This window comes from Chlorocebus sabaeus, chromosome 2 (genome assembly GCF_047675955.1).
Source record: "Chlorocebus sabaeus isolate Y175 chromosome 2, mChlSab1.0.hap1, whole genome shotgun sequence".
NCBI classification, from domain to species: Eukaryota; Metazoa; Chordata; class Mammalia; order Primates; family Cercopithecidae; genus Chlorocebus; species Chlorocebus sabaeus.
In genome coordinates this window covers 54,556,524-54,568,233 of record NC_132905.1, presented here as the reverse complement: position 1 = coordinate 54,568,233, position 11,710 = coordinate 54,556,524, and the positions used below count along the sequence as shown (strand labels likewise).

The following is an 11,710-nucleotide window of genomic DNA, read 5'->3' as shown; positions in this document are numbered from 1 at the left end:
GTGTCTTTATAGCAGCATAATTTATAATCCTTTGGGTATATACCCAGTAATGGGATGGCTGGGTCATATGGTACATCTAGTTCTAGATCCTTGAGGAATCGCCATACTGTTTTCCATAATGGTTGAACTAGTTTACACTCCCACCAACAGTGTAAAAGTGTTCCTATTTCTCCACATCCTCTCCAGCACCTGTTGTTTCCTGACTTTTGAATGATCGCCATTCTAACTGGTGTGAGATGGTATCTCATTGTGGTTTTGATTTGGTACCAAAACAGAGATATAGACCAATGGAACAGAACAGAGTCCTCAGAAATAATACCACACATCTACAGCCATCTGATCTTTGACAAACCTGAGAGAAACAAGAAATGGGGAAAGGATTCCCTATTTAATAAATGGTGCTGGGAAAATTGGCTAGCCATAAGTAGAAAGCTGAAACTGGATCCTTTCCTTACTGCTTATACGAAGATTAATTCAAGATGGATTAGAGACTTAAATGTTAGACCTAATACCATAAAAATCCTAGAGGAAAACCTAGGTAGTACCATTCAGGACATAGGCATGGGCAAAGACTTCATGTCTAAAACACCAAAAGCAACGGCAGCAAAAGCCAAAATTGACAAATGGGATCTCATCAAACTAAAGAGCTTCTGCACAGCAAAAGAAACTACCATCAGAGTAAACAGGCAACCTACAGAATGGGAGAAAATTTTTGCAATCTACTCATCTGACAAAGGGCTAATATCCAGAACCTACAAAGAACTCAAACAAATTTACAAGAAAAAAACAAACAACCCCATCCAAAAGTGGGCAAAGGATATGAACAGACATTTCTCAAAAGAAGACATTCATACAGCCAACAGACACATGAAAAAATGCTCATCATCACTGGCCATCAGAGCTGTTCTGTTTTCTTGGGACTTGGTGAACCTCTTTGAAACAGAGCTAAGTGAAGTCAAAAAGACCATCTAGCACTGCCTGACGCGCGCGGAGCCGGAGCCCGACCCTGAGTGGCGCCGGGCCCGACGTGGGGCTCCTGGGTCGCGGCGGCGGGCGGGCGATGCTCCAGCGGGCTGACCAGCCATGGAGGCCGAGGCAGGCGGCCTGGAGGAACTGACAGACGAGGAGATGGCGGCGCTGGGCAAGAAGAGCTAGTGCGGCGCCTGCGGAGGGAGGTGGTGGCGCGCCTGGCGGCACTGGTGCAGCGTGGCCGCCTCATGCAGGAGGTGAATCGGCAGCTGCTGGGCCACCTGGGCGAGATCCGCGAACTCAAGCAGCTCAGCCGGCGTCTGCAGGCAGAAAACCGTGAGCTGCGCGACCTCTGCTGCTTCTTGGACTCCCAGTGCCAGCGCGGGCGGCGCGCCGCGCGCCAGTGGCAGCTCTTCGGGACCCAAGCATCCCGGGCAGTGCGCGAGGACCTGGGCGGCTGTTGAGAGAAGCTGGGCGAGCTGGAGGGCGGCCAGGAGGAGCTGCTGCGGGAGAACCTGGTGCTTAAGGAGCTCTGCCTGGCGCTGGGCGAAGAATGGTGCCCCCGCGGCGGCCCCGGCGGCGCGGGGGGCTCAGGCGCCGGGCCAGCACCCGAGCTTGCCCTGCCCCCGTGTGGGCCCCGCGACCTAGGCGATGGAAGCTCCAGCACCGGCAGCGTGGGCAGTCCGGATCAGTCGCCCCTGGCCGGTTCCCCCGATGACTGAAGGCACTGCCTCCTCCACGCCGATGCCCGCCTGGATTGCTCCCAGAGCCCCAGGACCGCTGTGGACCTCGGGACCCGGACGCCGTCCTGGCTGCGCAAGAGGGGCCGCTGGCATGGTCTAAGAAATCCTGACACCGAGAAGGGCCCCTTGCTCTTGCTGGCAGGGGGACTGAAGGCTGGAGCGGAGGGACTTGCTGGGGGTTGGATTGGGGGTAATAAACCCGGACGCAAGCGGGGGGGGGGGGGGGAAGAGACCATCTAGAAACCTTTCAAGATTATTTGTTCCATGAGATTGACTTTAGATCCTATATTTAATAGAGAAATGTTGAGGCTTTTATTTTTGAGACAGAGTTTCGCTCTTTTTAAGCAAGTAAGTTATATGATCTGATTATATTTGAAAATATGAAACCAGCTTTTCATGAATAAAAGATTGTACAGGGACAAGAAAACCTGTAGATAGACTGGTTAGGATAACAGTGAGATACTAAGAGATACGGTGCTTTGAGCAAAAATGATGGAAGTTAAGATGGAGAAAATTACCTAAGTCATGTCACATGATAGTGATACATTCAACTGCACTTGAGAATGGATTGCACAGAACAACGAAATGAATAGATAATTACGTGATAGGTCTTTAACTTGATGAATTAGTTCCATTACTGTGCTTTTTACTCGATTGGCAAAACAGGGAAAGGAAAGTAAGGAGTATCATAGCATTCATTATTTTAAATTCAAAGAGTCTATGTTATGTGTTTTTCTGTTTTCTCTACTGAGTATTAGACCATGTCCTGGCTGGCTTGATCAAAATTAAAATGGAAAGAAAGCTGGTTGTATATATATGACACAGAAAATATTTTAATCATAGTTATAAGGTAAAATCCAAATGCATAAGAGAACTTCCTAGCAGCTGAAAATGAGAATTCAGGACTTTCTGCTGAGTAGGTTGGGGAAAATTTAAAACGTTGGTTGTAGCACTGGGGGAACAAGAGAGATAACTGAAAGCCATGTCTATCCAAACCATGTGGGTTCTTCATCACAGGTGGATCTTTGCGTCGCTTGTCTTACATTAGTTAGTAAAACAACAGGAAGATATCTCAGTCCCCACTTTAGTCTCCGCAGCCCCCACACCAAAAATCCAGAATGTATCTGACGTTTTCATCATGTCTACGATCCAAACATAGTGCCTACCATATACCCCAAAGTGTTCAAACTGCAAGAACAAAGATCAGTGTCCATGAATACATTATTAGTAAAAAACAAAACAAAACAAAATTTATTTTTATATCATGTTCTACTGCTAGGCAAGTTTGCCAGTGCTTTGTAGGATCTTCCTATTAAGCAAAGAAGAGACTTAAGGAATGTACTATTTTCTGTTTTTCAGATAAAACATCTGAAGCTCAGAGGTGATGCCCAAAGTTACAAAGCATAACTGCAAACTAGCGGAGTCAGGCTCAAATAGATATTTTCGGATTTCAAGTACATCAATCATCAGACTTTCCTCTACATCACCCCCTACCTTGGAGAATAAAATAGTTATGCAGGATTGCATAACTTGACCTCATTAGGACAAGAAACTCTCTCTGTCTTACAGACACTCTCATCCAGGGGTTGCATTCACTGTAGGCTGCTAAAGGCTGCATCAGCTCACCTCACAACCCAATCATTCATAAAAACTTTGAACTCAAAAAATGTCAGGGACTTCACTACCTTGAACACAGGTTATGGATACATTTCATTACTCAAAAATTGTTACTCAAGATTAAAAATCTGAACATAAGTATCATCATCATTTTCAGCATTATCAGGCTTTATGTCTTTAAATATTATTTACAGAAAAAACACTGCTTAATTTTCTTCCTTTAAAGTCATATATACCATTGAATTTTGAGGTAGCTCAGTTTCAGTCAAAATCACACTGACACAGTTATTTCTCATGGGGTTTTAGCATGACCCTATGGCCCTCTCTCTTTTACAAGTATGAAGCAAATTTCTATAAAATGCCATTGGCATCCCTCTAAGGTTTCAAATTCACATGAGGAATTGGAAGGCAAAAATTACTCCAAATGTTTTAACCTTAGAAAATTGAATGGAAACATAGAATGAAATTAAAGTCATTCCATCCTCTGTGATCATGTGAACATTATCTTTCAACTTTCTGATTTTTGAATTTTGAGGCAAACAGAGGATGTCAATGTAGTGGCTCTGAGTTAGCAAAGAGAGGAAAGGTATCAAATGACATGACAAACAGCTAGAAGCTGAACTCTTTTTGGCTTCTGATGAGGAGCTTTCATTTTATTCTAGGACTAAGTAGGCTAGTTAGAAAAAGTTAAGATAATTTGAATGATTTGATAATTTGATTGTAAGTACTCATTGGAGACATCAGTAAGGATTGTTTCAGTTTAGTGGTCTGGAAAGTATGAAATTCAGATTGCAGTGGGTTGACCCGTGACAAAATATATGGCAAGAGAGAAAGCAGGTATAGGAAATTCTTGGATATACATTTTTGTATGAGTGTGTGTACAGAATGCCCCAAAATTTGGAAACTACAAGTGACATAAGTCAAGGAAAAAATAAAATTCTGCATCTATTTGAGTGTGTGTGCTGAAACCAGAGGTACTAAAACATGTATTGGGGAATTATCTGCTGTAGAGAAAGTATTGATTTAAAAAATACAAATTAGTCTATGAGAGGTGAGAAGGTCTGAAATCTGAAGGTCAGGGAATATCATTAAAGAAAGGTACGGGCACAATGGAAAGAATTTGCTGATATACTTTCACACTGTTACCAGAATAGAATATAAAGTTTTTTCACTAGATATTTCATAATACCCATTTCACATCATAGTCTGAATAGAAACATTGGAAACAGTCAATCCAGATTTCATATCACATTCAGGTAATAAGTACTGAATCTGTTGCAAATGGCTTTCAATTAATTTCATTCTTTTCTTTCTTCTTTCTGAACTGTTCCCTATCCCCAGCAGTGATGTCTAATTGGCCAGAGGTTTTCCTTCTGGGTCTGACTGAGACCTATGCTCAGAGAAGTCCTCAGGCTCTCTACTTACTCATATCTCATTTTGTTAACCATTTCATTTGTTTAGAATGAGTTACAGAATATTGCTTAAAACTAATTACTGTAATGAGATTATCAGATTTTTCTGAGTTAATACATTACCCATTCAATGCTTAAAATATGCTTTCTAAAATCAAGATCTTATGTAAAAATATACAGATTTAAAGGCAAAGGTTCCTAATACATCAAAATTAGAAGTCTTCATTAGGAAGAAAGCTCATCTTCCCTCAGATGACTAAATGATGATGGATTTCTAAATTTGATTTATGTATAGATTTAATGCTTACGTATACTCTGGAAAATAAGTGTTTGTAGAGTGATATAAAAAAGGGGGACATTGGGCTGGGCAGGGTGGCTCATGCCTGTAATCCCAGCACTTTGGGAGGCCGAAGCGGGAGGATCACGAGGTCAGGAGATCGAGACCATCCTGGCTAACACGGTGAAACTCCATCTCCACTAAAAATACAAAAGCCGGGCAAGGTGGCAGGCACCTGTAGGCCCATCTACTTGGGAGGCTGAGGCAGGAGAATGGCGTGAACCCGGGAGGCGGAGCTTGCAGTGAGCCATGATCTCGCCACTGCACTCCAGCCTGGGAGACACAGTAAGACTGCGTCTCAGAAAAAAGAAAAGAAAAGAAAGTGGGGGGACATTGTTGAAAAACACAAACCATTCTGAAGACAGTCATAAAATCATTATTGAGAATCATGTAGAAAATGTTTTAAATATGATTAGATACTTTAGTAATGGATTGAAGGACTTCATCATTAAATTTTACAAGATTAATGGGAAAATACATGAAAATCAATAATATATAATTTAAAAAATTTATCTGTGGTTAAAAGACATTTAGATATTCAGGCCAATATTTAATATTCCTTTAACAGAAATGCATATATAGGTTATATATATTTATATATCCTACATAATTGTATACTATGTACTATAATTACTTATATATAATTATGGAATATATATCCTCATATTTAATCTATGTAAATATATTCACTTATATATAATTATGGAATATATATATATCTCCTACACAATTTTATACAAATACACACTATATTTCTCTTATGTGTATGTAGTGTGTGTATATACACACAATACAAATTTACACAATGCATGTGGACCACATATTTATTTCACTATATTTCGTGTTAACATTTAGTATGTTTGTTTTAATTTGGCAAGAGCTTCAATAAAGTATACCCTTTGCAAAAGTATAATGGGAAATAATTCAATTACTTAATTTTGGGAATATCTAAAGATGAAAGTTAACATTTTTTCCAACAATAGTAGAAAGATCAAGGAAACACAATTTCCTCAAGCAAGAGTTGGAAATTAAGACCTATGGGATGGGCAAACTATGTCAATTACATACTGATTCTATTAGTGTTTAGCTTTGGGCATTACTTGAAAATTTTCTCTATTGCTATCAATATTTTATTGCAAATGTCCTAAAAGATTGTTCCTATTTATAATCATACTTGCATATGTGCCATCAACATCATATGATACAGCTTTGAAAACCACTCTACCCTGATGTAAAACACGAAGTTTCAATATTAGATCAAAAATTTTTATTATACTCTATGTACATTCATGAATTACAAAACATAAAACAGTAAATTCTCTTTCTTGCCTTTTTTTTTTTTTTTTTTTTTTTTTGCTCCCAGTCACAGGACAAAAATCTAAGTTTTCCTTTTTCTTTCTCCCCCACACTCCCCAAGGAGCTGCTTTAGAAGCACCATGATAATTTATACTGTCATTTTATCTTAAATTATCTTAAAGTACAACAGACACATATTAATTTTTTTTACTTTAAGTATCTGATTCTACACACACACAGACACTCACACACACATGTACATACGTCAGCTTGGCTTTTAAAATCTTAATAATTAAGAAAAAAGTTAATTTTTATTTGGGGAAAGTTTTTCTTTAGAAAAGGACAAGAAAGAATTTTGGGAGGTGATGGAATTAATCTCTATTGTAATTGTGACCGTGATCATACAGAACTGCATATTTTAGTTAGCACTCATGAAATTGTAGAATAAATTTGTAAACATTTGTATTTAAATTACGCTTCAATAAATATGACTGAGAATAGTAATTTCACTAACAAGATGAAAGTTCTAGTATCTCTGCTTATCATTGATAATATTTATTTTGGTAATATTTATATAAATTTCTGACAAACATTATAATGAAGCTCATATTCATTTCAAAATGCATGTTATAGTAAACTGAGGTAGATTAATAAAAATTATTAAAACCAATAATATTTATTTTTGTTGAGTAGGTGAAGAAATAGTTATGTTGGAAATGTAAACTCATAGTTTTAGATAGAAATTTCACAGTTTCTGTCAAACTACAAAGACATACTTTTAAAAATTTTATGTTAAAGTTCTAATGAAATTATTAAATATTTAATAAAAATATTTAGAAATGTGACCATAAAGCACTTTTTTATGTTTTATGGTTCTCAATAAGAATTCTATAGCATAAATAAAATATGCCCGCAATATGTTATTATTGTAATACGTCTGTAAAACCAATTGTAGATTTTGTCAATCATGTGTTGTAGTGTCACGTGGCTGCTTTAAAAACTGATCACAAGCTTACTTGCTTAAGACAACAGATATTTATTCTCCACAGTTTCTACAGGCCACAAGTCCAAAGTAAGTATTACTAGGTCAAAATCAAGATGTCAGTAGGTACATGCTCCCTGCAGAGGTTCTAAGGAGAGAATCAATTTCTTGGTTCTCCAAGCTTCCAGAAGGCTAACATTCAGCATTTCTAAGCTCGTGGCTACATCACCACAACCTTGAAGCCAGCATCTTCAAATCTCTGTCTACTCATCTTTCGATTGCCTTCTCCTCTCTGTGTGTCAAATTTATCTGTGCCTCCATTTTATAAGGATATCTGTGATTGCATTTAATGCCCAGATGGATAATTCAGTAGAATCATGGCACCTCAAGACTCTTCATTTAATCACATCTGCAAAGACACTTTTTTCAAAGAAAGTAATTTTTATAGGGTCTAGGGATTAGAATCTGGTATCTCTGAGGGCCATTTTAGTAATAGGATACCTTTATAAGGAAGACACATATAAATACCTATAAAAAATTCTGGAAGAACCCATAATAATAAAAACTGTTAAAATATGTTAAATTGCAGAAGGCAAATGCTTATACTGAGAAACTGTATTAATAAGTCTATTTATAACACTAAACATTTAAAGATACATATTTACTCCAGCATAAAATACCATATGTATTAATTACATAGAGTTTACCTACAATGTGTATTAACATAGATTTCTTGTGAGTGATAATATGCATGTGATAATGTAGACTGATTAAAATCTTAGATTGTTTAATAAACTCAAAATACTATTTATACCCTTAAACTAAAATAACATTATAAAACAAGTAATTGTTAAATATTTATTGTATGTGCTTAATATAATCCTTTTAAAAGGCTTTTATGAGTTTATCAAAGACAGTCCTAGCAATTTTTGAGATTAAAAACATTTTTGCTTATAAATGGTACTTTATACTACTAGAACATATTCTCCAAAGGGACATTTTTAAAAAATGCTGTCATTGGTCATTACAGAAAGGCAAATCAAAACCACAATGAGATACCATCTCACTCCAGTTAGAATGGTGATGATTAAAAAAGTCAAGAAACAACAGATACTGGAGAGGATGTGGATAAATAGGAACGCTTTTACACTATTGGTGGGAATGCAAATTTGTTCAACCATTGTGGAAGACAGTGTAGCAATTCCTCAAGGGTCTAGAACTAGAAATACCATTTGACCCAGCAATCCCATTACTGGGTATATATACAAAGGGCTATATATCATTCTACTATAAAGACACATGCACACGTATTTTTATTGAGGCACTATTCACAATAGCAAAGACTTGGAACACACCCAAATGTCCACCAATGATAGACTGAATATAGAAAATGCGCCATATATGCACCATGGAATACTATGCAACCATAAAAAGGATGAGTTCATGTCCTTTGCAGGGACATGGAAGAAGCTGGAAACCATCATTCTCAGCAAACCATCACAAGAACAGAAAACCAAACACTGCATGTTCTCACTCATAAGTGGGAGTTGAACAATGAGAACACATAGACGCAGGGAGGGGAACATCACACACTGGGGCCTGCCGAGGGGTGGGGGTTAGGGGAGAGATAGCATTAAAAGAAATACCTAATGTAGGTGATGGGTTGATGGGTGCAGCAAACCACCATGACATGTGTATACCCATGTAACAAAACTGCACATTCTGCACATGTACCCCAGGAATTAAAGTATAATAATAATAAAAGTGATTTTAATGAAGTATTTTTATATTTAATTTCTATGATTTATTAAAGTCTCTGGAGAAATTTAAAAAATAAAACTCTACAAGTAATTTATTGTTCTTTTTTTTTCTTATTAGGAAAAATTTTTTTTTCAGATGAAATCATCTCATAACAATGACACATATTGTTGCTATGAAAAAAATATTGTTGTCTTTTCAGATTAATATTAATGAGAAAATTTCAAATTTTTCCCACGTAGAAATATAAAAGGAAAAATTAAACACATATTATTACCATTATCCAACATTTATTTTGTTTTTTTTTTAACTTTTAATTTTTATGAGTACATAGTAGATATATATATTTGTAGAGTACTTGAGCTATTTTGATTCAGGCATACAATGTGTAATAATCCCATCAGTGTAAGTGGGATATCCATCATCACCTCAAGGATTTATATCATTTCTTTGTGTTACAAACATTCCAATCATAATTTTTTGTTATTTTAAAATGTAAAATAAACTGCTGTTGACTGTCATAACCTTATTTTCCTATCAAATATTATACATTATTCATTTGATCTAACTATACTTTTGAACCCATTACCCAGCCCTCCCCACCCGACGGATCCTCCACAGTATCTGGTAACCATCTTTCTAATCTGCATCTCTATGAGTTCAATTGTTTTAATTTTTATCTTCCACAAATGAGTAAGAACATTCAATGAAGTTTGTTTTTCTGTGCCTGGCTTGTTTCACTTAACATAATAACCTTCAGTTGCATCCACGTTTTTGCAAATGAGAGAATCTCATTCTCTTTATGGCTGAATAGTACCCCATTGTATATACACGCCACATTTTCTTTATCCATTCCTCTGTTGATGGAAACAGGTTGCTTACAAATGTTGGCTATTGTGAATGGTGCTGCAATAAACATGGGAGTGCAGATACCTCTTTGATATACTGATTTCCTTATTTTGGGGTATATACCTAGCAGTGGGATTGCTGGAACATATGGTAGTTTTATTTTTAGTTACATAAGAATCTCCATACTGTTCTCCATAGTGACAGCACCACTTTTTCATTCCTATCAACAGTGTATGAGGGTTTCCTTTCCTCCACATCTTCACCAACATTTGTTATTGCCTGTTTTTTATTTTTTAGATAAAAGCCATTTTAACTGGGGTAAGAAGATACCTCACTGTAGTTTTGATTTGCATTTCTCTGTTGAGCGAGGATTTTGAATACCTTTTTATGTAGCTGCTTGCCATTTAAATGTCTTCTTTTGAGAAATGCCTATTTAGATCTTTTGATTACTTTTAATCAGATTACTACTTCTTTAGAGATATTTGAGCTCCATGTATATTCTGCTTATTAATCTCTTGTTTACAAATAATAGTTTTCAAATATTTTATCTCATTCTGTGAGTTGTCTCTTCACTTTGCTGATTGTTCCTTTTGTTTTGCAGAAGGTTTTAAGCTTGAGGTAATTCCATTTATCTATTTTTGCTTTGGTTGTCTGTGCCATTGTGGCAATACTCAAGAAATCTTTACCCAGATAAATGTCCTTGAGAGTTTCCCCATTGTTTTCTTTCAGTAGATTTTGCAGTTTCAGGTATTATACTTACATTTTTAATCCATTTTGTTTGGTTTTTGTATATGGTGAAAGATAGGGATCTAGTTTCATTTGCCTGCGTATGAATATCCAATTTTACCAGCATCATTTATTGAAGAGACTGTCCTTTCCCCCAATTTATGTTGTATGTTCTTAGAATCTTTCTTGAAAATGAATTCATTGTAGATGTATGGATTTATTTCTAGGTTCTCAATTCTGTTCCAATGGTCTATGTGCTTTTGTTTGTTTGTTTTGCTTTGTTTTGTTTTTGCCAGTATCATGCTGTTTTGATTACAACAGCTCTGTAGTATAATTTGAAGTCAGGTAATATGATTCTTCCTGTTTTTGTTTTGTTTTGTTTTTGCTTAAGGTGCCTTAGGCTATTCTGGGTATTTTGTAAATTTTAGGAGGTATTTTTTTTCTGTGTCTATGAAGAATGTCACAGATATTTTGTTATGAATTGTACTGAATTTGTAGATTGCTTAGGGTAGTACGGACATTTAAACAATATTGATACTTCCAATTTATGAACGTGGAATACCTTTTCATTTTTTGTGTCCTCTCCAATTTCTTTCATCAATGCATTATAGTTTTATTATAGAGATATTCTACTTTGATTAAGTTTATTCCTAGGTATTTTATTTTATGTATAGCTACTGTAAATTGAATTACATTTCTTGATTTCTTTTTCAGATTGTTCACTATTGGCATATGGAAATGATTTTTTTTGTGTGTTAATTTTGTATTTTGTAACTTTACTGAATTTGTGTATCATTCTAACAGTTTTTTGGTGGAGTCTTTAGATTTTTTCCAAATATAAAATCATATAATCTACAAACAAGGACATTGTAACTCATTCATTTCCCATTTGGATGCTTTTTATTTATTTCTCTTTTCTGGGTGCTCTAGTTAGGACTTCCAGTACTGTGCTGAATAATAGTGGTGAAAGTAGTAATCCTTGTTGTGTTCCAGATCATAGAGGAAAGGCTTTCAGTTTTTA

The 11,710-nt window shown here is 36.3% G+C and overlaps 1 pseudogene; it reads left to right on the top strand.

Moving 5' to 3' along the window:
• The first annotated feature begins 484 nt into the window (after positions 1–484).
• Positions 485–1,871, top strand: LOC103214634 (coiled-coil domain-containing protein 85B-like; annotated as a pseudogene).
• Positions 1,872–11,710: the final 9,839 nt, after the last annotated feature.